Here is a 7,500-nt window from a genome sequence, read left to right on the forward strand (position 1 = left end):
CAGAATTGCATGACGCTTTCTTGCTTTTCTTTCTCGTTTCACGCACATCGAGACCTTTAGCCGCGCAACACATGTTCATCTTCGCTTTGGCGTTGTTACTCGTTCGTTCACCAACTTCCCTCACTCAAATGGGCTGGTGTTTGGTAGCAGGTCCATATTGTTAACCTCGACCCTCAGTCCTTTCAATACGGAGAGGTTTCTGTGGCTCAGAGACAAGGCCTTTTCTTCGTCGGACACGGGAGAGCAAGCTTTGACTCGAGAGCAGCACCGACCCCAATGGCGCCTGGAAGAAGCCGTCCGCTGCTGCCTTGCGATTGTCTTCGGGAACGTAAACAAACCTACATCAAGGAGACGAATGACGGACGTTTCCCTTGACTCTGAGTCTGATTCGAGTGATTTTCTTGGTTATATGAAACTCAAAACAAGTAGCAAGCTCCGTTAAAAATGCCCACTGTCAATGGTCAGAACGGTGTCCGAATGCTCGGGCATTTTGGAACGGTATTCGTAACTGGTAAATCATTGGGAATGTCAGTTTTATAGCTGGTCGTTTGTATATTTGAGTGCTTTTTTCGTACTATATCATGTTTCCTCTTAAATTTACTGCATCTGAAAGTTAATCCCACGTGGCCAGATCCAAACAGTGCTGTTGGTCCCAAGAATTTCCCGCGAACGCTTAGACGGCAGCGACATAATGAACGGTGGTCTTGGCGAAGTGCAGACCAACCACAGATTCGAATGGAGTCTGAATCAATGCAGCTACGCCTCTTTGATGCAGAATTCTGAAGTCCCACGTGCCAGTGAAGCATTTTTTTTTTCAACGTATCGAAACATAAGCTCAAACCGTTTGATGTCTGAGCCACTTTGAAAATAGAACTAAGGAGTTATAAAATGTCATTATACATTCCAGTATATAGGTAGGATATGTTTGCACAGCAAGACATCGAGTAAACACGTTTTTTTTTTGTTTTTTTTTTTTGGGGGGAGGGAGGTTAGTAGGTGAATAAACATTTAAATTTGTATTAGTGCTCCAGTTCCAGATGGTCGTATGTTGCAGACAATAAAGGTGATTATGCAGCTGATAATAATTATTTCAGAAAAAAACATTACTTGAGAAAAAAAAAAAAAGGTAGTACTACTAATAATTATATCAATGCTAACATTCACAGCCTTGTTACAGTTGTTACAAAAAGGACTCCACCAGGCCACGGATAGTATACACATTTCATGAGTTGCCAGGAAATTTGGGAGTTTTTATATACATCCTGAAGCAAGATCATAACCCACACACACACACTCACACACACACACACACACACACAGAGAGAGAGAGAGAGAGAGAGAGAGAGAGAGAGAGAGAGAGAGAGAGAGAGAGAGAGAGAGAGAGAGAGAGAGAGGGACAGACAGACAGACAGACAGACAGACAGACAGACAGACAGACAGACAGACAGACAGACAGGCAGACAGATAGACGGAGAGTGAGAGACAGACAGACAGACAGACAGACAGACAGACAGACAGACAGACAGACAGACAGACAGATAGACGGAGAGTGAGAGACAGACAGACAGACAGACAGACAGACAGACAGACAGACAGACAGACAGACAGAGAGTGAGAGACAGACAGACAGACAGACAGACAGACACACAGACAGTCTCCATCGTGCAAATCCTTCGAATAAGCGACTTCCCCATCCCCTTTCAGCCCCAACCTATTCCCTGTCCCATCACTTCTTTCCTCTTCCATCTCCCTTCCACCTTCTCTCATTTTCTCCTCCTCTCTCTCTTCTCCCATCGTCCCCTTACCCACCCGCCTCTCCCCTCTCCACCCTCACCCCCCCCCCCCATTAAGGAAGGTTAATAGATCGAAATACATATGACCGACCATTTGACGCTCTGGTAACTTATAGAAAGCACTTCGAAAGAGGGAGAGAGGGAGGGGGAAGGGGGAGAACGAGAGGGAGAGGAGGAGGGGGAGGGGAGAACGAGAGGGAGAGGAGGAGGGGGAAGGGGAGAACGAGAGGGAGAGGAGGAGGGGGAGGGGGGGAGAACGAGAGGGAGATGAGGAGGGGGAAGGGAGAACGAGAGGGAGAGGAGGAGGGGGAGGGGAGAACGAGAGGGAGAGGAGGAGGGGGAAGGGGAGAACGAGAGGGAGAGGAGGAGGGGGAGGGGGGAGAACGAGAGGGAGAGGAGGGGGAAGGGGGAGAACGAGAGGGAGAGGAGGAGGGGGAGGGGGGAGAACGAGAGGGAGAGGAGGAGGGGGAGGGGAGAACGAGAGGGAGAGGAGGAGGGGGAGAGGGAGAACGAGAGGGAGAGGAGGGGGAGGGGGAGAACGAGAGGAAGAGGAGGAGGGGGAAGGGGAGAACGAGAGGGAGAGGAGGAGGGGGAGAGGGAGAACGAGAGGGAGAGGAGGGGGAGGGGGAGAACGAGAGGGAGAGGAGGAGGGGAGGGGAGAAACGAGAGGGGGAGAGGGGAGAACGAGAGGGAGAGAGGGGGGAGAGGGAGAACGAGAGGGAGAGGAGGGGGGGGGGAGAACGGGGAGGGAAGGAGGAGGGGGAAAAAGGGGAGAACGAGAGGGAAGGAGGGGGAGGGGGGGGGAGAACGAGAGGGAGAGGAGGGGGGGAGGGGAGAACGAGAGGGAAACGAGAGGGAGAGGAGGAGGGAAGAGGGGAGAACGAGAAGGAGAGGAGGGGAAAAAGGGGGAACAGAGGGAGAGAAGGAGGGGGAGGGGGGAGAACGAGAAAGGGAAAAGGGGGGAGGGGGGAGGGGGGGGAAACGAGAGGGAGAGGAGGAGGGGGAGGGGGGGGCAACGAGAGGGAGAGGAGGAGGGGGAGGGGAGAACGAGAGGGGGGAGGAGGAGGAAGGGAGAGGAGGAGGGGAAGGAGAACGAGAGGGAGGAGGAGGGGGAGGGGGAGGGGGGAGAACGAGAGGGAGAGGAGGAGGGGGAGGGAGGAGAACGAGAGGAGAGGAGGGGAGGAGGGGAGAACGAGAGGGAGAGGAGGGGGAGGGGAAACGAGAGGGAGAGAGGGGGGAAGGGAGAACGAGAGGAGGGGGGGAGGGGGGAGAACGAGAGGGAGAGGGGGAGGGGGAAGGGGAGGGAAAGAGAGGGGGAGGAGGGGGAGAGGGAGAGGAGGAGGGGGGAAGGAGAAAAGAGAGGAGAGGGAGGGGAGAGGGAGAGGAGGAGGGGGAAGGGAGAACGAGAGGGAGAGGAGGGGGGGAGGGGGGGGGAACGAGAGGGAGAGGAGGAGGGGTAGGGGAGAGAACGAGAGGGCGGGGGAGGGGGAGGGGGGAGAACGAGAGGGAAGGGAAAAAAAGGAGAGGGAGAACGAGAGGGAGGGGGGGAGGGGGAAGGGAGAACGAGAGGGAGAGGAGGGGGAGGGGGGAGAACGAGAGGGAGAGGAGGAGGAGGAGGAGTGGGGAGAGGGAAAGATAGGAAGAAAGAGTGAGAGAGAGAGGGAGCGACAGCCAGACACACATACAGACAGAGACATAGAGAGAGTATTTATATCCATATCCGCTTCTTTACCACAATTTTCTGTCATGCCAAGGTTAGGTGCTGCTGTTATGGTCAGGCCAATGAACCATTTGACAAGGAGAATGTTTTTTTAAGGAATATAGTCTTTGTAAAGTCTTTGTAGAGTCTTTGTTATTGTCTCCTTCTCTTATGCCAGAGATATCAATGCATCTATACCACACTACACTAGGCATATATTTTTTTTATCTCTTTCTTTCTTGATACAGAATGACTGCATTGTACTGTCCCCGATTTCAAGCTATCAACACCGACAGAGAAAGGCTGCCCTGGTTCTCGTTTTTTTTTATTAGGAGCGTATTTACACACATTTACAACTTGGTACAAATATCGGCTCGGGCCAGAAACTTACCATGGAAAAGCTTTGCACTTCGCCGGTACCCATTAAAAAGAGGGGGGAGAGAGAGAAAAAGAAGTCAGCCGAATTTGATCTTGCAGCACAAAACGAATACGTTGAAGGTGCCCCGAAAAGGCAGCGCTAAAACCCCCCCTTTTGGGCCCTAACATGGCATAAAGGGCCCGCGATCTGATGGAGAGTGCCACGTCATCGTTTCGCCCTTACGCGTTTTTTTTTTCTTTCTTTGTTCAAGTTAGAATTGTGTATGCCGAGTGCGATGGAACTTCACTGGCCTGGGAAATCATGTTATTAAACATTATTAAGAGGTAATAACCCCCCTCCCCCTTCATTCGCTTCCTCGTGCATAATACTAAAGTTTGAGAACACTTTGAGGTATTCGATTTTTTTCAAGATCACCGAGAAACTCCTCTCTCCACATCAGCCTCATCCCCTTGTTCGTAATCACATTTAATTATTGTCACTCGGAGCGAAGAGCGCAGGAGAGAAGCAGAGTAGATTGTCCGCCTGGAGTATCGGGACCAAACGTTCCTCCTCGCCCCCGGTTCATCGAAGATGAAGGGCGTACCTGCACTTTGGGTAATGGGTTTGTTTGGGCTATGGAGTACCTTGGATAAACTTCTCTTGCCTCTGGATACTACCCATACTTCCTAGATCAGTTTTAGTACCAAATAAAGATTTATTTGGCCCTAAGGTTTACCGTCCAATTAGCTTACTTACTAATTGCTAATTATGCTGGGTAAAATAAAATCGAGAAAAAAACAAATAGAATATCGGGCTTGGACGATCTGCTCCCCTCCAGACTTTGGGCTCTCTGCTCACCGCTCGACCCAGGGCGTGCTCGCCCCTCTGATGAAGTACCGTCTCAATAACAAAGATTATCTCCCACCTTATCCCCTGCCCCGCCTCCCCACAATAACAACTCTCTTCGCTGAACTTTTGCGTTGTTTTGCGCTATCCAGACGCTATTAGTAGTATTCGCGAATCGGACCGCCTCAAGGCAATTAAAGCTTTCTTCGACGTTATCCTTGCTGCGAGCCTTCGCTGTAAGAGTTCGTAAGTCCCCGCCATTGTTATCTAAGCCGGGCAAATAGGAAGGTTAATAGGCCCCATCAAGACACGGGATCCCCTTCCCTCGTCCCACGCTGGATGCCCTCGAACGCTCCCCGTCGTAGGGGCTTCAAATCCCCGGTAAATTGGGACCCTTGCTCGTATGCACAGTGGAATAATAAGGGCACGGCCGAAGCTGTTCCTGCGGCGAGGGCAATAAGAGCGAAAGTATGCTGCAAACGCTATGGTAAACTCGACTGAAAGACGGCGGCCGGAACAAGAGTTCGGAACACAAGTCGCTGCTTGCGCCCCTCCCGCCCCCGTATTAATTAATACTTTTCTTTTGAAAAGTTTAAAAAATGGTCATTTATATGGTAACCCTTTTCCATTGTTTCCATATTTCCCTTTTTGGAATTGCAATCTTTTTGATAATGTTCCTTATGCAGGAATTTTTTGTTTTTGGGGGCTTTCCTTCACCAATAATGTATTTTTTTCCTATAAGGGGAAAAAAGAAAAGGGTTTTGGGGGGAGGACCGTTTCGTTTAAAATTAATTGTCATCAAAAAACTTGGGGGAATTGGGCAAAAAAATTTGGGAAGTTGTTTTTGGGTTTTTTGGGGGGAGAGGTTTATGGGGAGATGGGGTTGGTAGGGGGGGAAGGGGGGGTAAGGGAAAATGGGTTAAGGGGGGGGTTTATTATGGGGGGGGGGGGGGGGGTTTTGGGTTAATTAAGGGAAAATTATTTTTATATTTTAAGTTTTATGATTTTGGGGTTTTTTTAATGGGGGGGGTGGTTTGGGGGGGTTTTTGGTTTTTTTTTTTTTTGGGGAAAATTTATTTTTTTAATGTCCAACTTCTATCCATAATTTGGGTGGGGATTTTTTGTAATGTTCTCCCGACCTAAATTCTTAATTGTTTCAATGTTATAAACTGTTCCTCGTTGAGGCAAGGTTCCCTTCCTCTTAAATTATAAGGAGGTTCTATTTATCCAAATTGAAATCGATTTTTGGATGCTGGGGTTAACTGGTTTTATAGCTATTATAAATTTTTTTAGTTTTTAAAACACTGATTTTTTTTTTTAGAATGCTTTTTCAATCGTGGGTTTAATAACAAAATTCATTTTAATATTTTTAGCGGAAAATGCTTTGGTGATGATTTGCCGAAAACCAATCAACATTGTATTTTAAATAATACATCCCCACCTGCTACGAGATGAATTATTCTCACCAGCCTGTCAACTTGCTCATGATCAAGCTATCAAGAACATTTGCCTCGATAAAAAAATGGAATATGATAATTGGTATTTCATCGTATATAACAGCAAACCTTTCGCGACAGAACAGTGTGCTCGGATCATTAACCCGTCACGGCAAAAGCGGGTGGATGTGCCGAGTGTAGCTTATTCCCCCATCGCAGCAATTTGCCGGATGCAATATTTCCAGGGGTACGTACCTTGCCGGTCGTGGTGCCTTTTTGGGCGGGGTACTTTGCAGGGCGTGGTAGCATTGTGGGTATCATTCCTTGGCCGGTTTAGTAGAGTATCGGTTCGTGTTATTTTTTTTTTCGGCTGTCGGGGCTCACCAGGCGTGGTACCTTGTCGGTTGTAGTATCTTTGCCGGATGTACTACTTTGGACGGGTGTAGTACCATGCTGGGCGGGTTATGTACCATGACGAATATGATATCTTTCTCGATGTAGTAATTGGCCGGATATAAAACTTTTTTCGCGTGTCGTAACCTGCCGGATGTATTACCTTATGGGGTGTACTCCATGCCGTCTGCAGTACCCCTATTGGGTGTCCTACCTCGCCAGATAAAGTACCTTATTGGGTATGTACTCCTTGCCGAGAGAAGTGCACACTCCTACCCCGTGCCAACCCTGGGTCGGCGGAGGACTTCCCTGCTAAAAAAAAGGAGGCGAAGGGACAAAAAAAAAAGAAGAAATTCAAAATTAAACTGCGCTGGCAGACTCTCGGGGCAATTTAGGATGATTGGGAGGATCGCAAATATCATTATGTTATGAAATCGGACCTAATGCCACCCCTTAGCTTGTTTTTAGAAAGAGGGCTTAAAACGTGATTTGTAAGGATGATTTTTCAAGAAACTGCTGTAAAATCAGTGACTGTTATTATGAATATTGTTATGATGTTCACATTATATGTTTTGTTATTGTTTTGCCACTGGTGAAAAAATGCTAAGGGTAATTTGTTATCGTGTACATTATTGTTATTATGATTAATATCATTATTAGCATTATTATTATTAATGTTATTATCACTTATTATCATCTCCATCATCATCGTCATCGTCGTTGTTGTTGTAGTTATTATTATTATTAGTAGTAGTAGTAGTAATAGTAGTAGTAGTTTTATTATCATTGTTATTGACATTATCATTATCATTATCATTAATGTTAATATTTATATTATAGTTAGTTTATTATTACTACTGTTATTATTATGGCCATTATTATTATCATTATTATTAATAATATCTCGCTGTTATTGATAGCATCATCATTATTGCAAACAAAATATCGTAATCATTTCTGATCCGATCTCTAACT

The 7,500-nt window shown here is 47.4% G+C and overlaps 1 protein-coding gene across 1 annotated transcript in view; it reads left to right on the forward strand.

The window, feature by feature from the left end:
* Positions 1-7,500, forward strand: part of LOC125025358 (peroxidase-like) — a 50,832-nt gene that overhangs the window by 28,000 nt on the left and 15,332 nt on the right. The window lies entirely within an intron of this gene.

Source organism: Penaeus chinensis, chromosome 5 (assembly GCF_019202785.1).
Source record: "Penaeus chinensis breed Huanghai No. 1 chromosome 5, ASM1920278v2, whole genome shotgun sequence".
Lineage (NCBI taxonomy): Eukaryota > Metazoa > Arthropoda > Malacostraca > Decapoda > Penaeidae > Penaeus > Penaeus chinensis.